General features: G+C 63.2%; 1 protein-coding gene across 1 annotated transcript in view; it reads left to right on the top strand.

Annotated features, from left to right (window-relative positions):
• Positions 1-574, top strand: part of PAFAH1B2 (platelet activating factor acetylhydrolase 1b catalytic subunit 2) — an 8,603-nt gene that overhangs the window by 566 nt on the left and 7,463 nt on the right. The gene's annotated exons all lie outside the window — the stretch shown is intronic.

Raw genomic sequence — 574 nt, 5'->3', positions numbered from 1 at the left:
CGTCACCGCGCGCGTCACGGAGAGCGGGCCGGGCACGGCGCCCCCTGGCGGCGGGCCGGGGGAGAGAGGCGCGCTGCGGGTTTGGGGAGAAACCCGCGGGAAATGGGAAACTTGCTGCTCGTGACGTCACGCCTCACCTCGGGAGGACAATGACGTTGCGGGGATGTAGAATGACGTCACAGAGAGGGGCCGCGGTGCTGCAGATTTGGGGCGAAACCAGTGAGATATGGGAGAGGAGTCTGACGTCACTCCCCAGTGGGGATAGCTGAATGACGTCATGGCGAGGCTGCCCCATCTGGTGCCCCCCTGGGGCCAGGGAGCGGCTTCAGTTTTGGGGCAAAACCCACAGATAATGGGAAACTTGTGACATCACTCCTTGCGGGGACATCAGGGACCGCCCACATGCAGGTCACGCCTCATCGTGGCGGGAGAATGACGTCAGGGGTGGGAGAACGACGTCATGGCGAGGAGCAGGAGGTGCTGCGGCTTTAGGGTGAAACCCGCGGTAAATAGGAAAAGGGTTCCTTGTGACGTTACTCCCTCAGGGAGTGACTCCATCGCTCGCCACCGGGGC

The sequence above is a fragment of the Corvus brachyrhynchos genome, unplaced genomic scaffold, assembly GCF_000691975.1.
Source record: "Corvus brachyrhynchos isolate BGI_N302 unplaced genomic scaffold, ASM69197v1 scaffold46, whole genome shotgun sequence".
In the NCBI taxonomy this organism is placed as follows: Eukaryota; Metazoa; Chordata; class Aves; order Passeriformes; family Corvidae; genus Corvus; species Corvus brachyrhynchos.
This window is presented reverse-complemented; position numbering and strand designations above follow the sequence as displayed.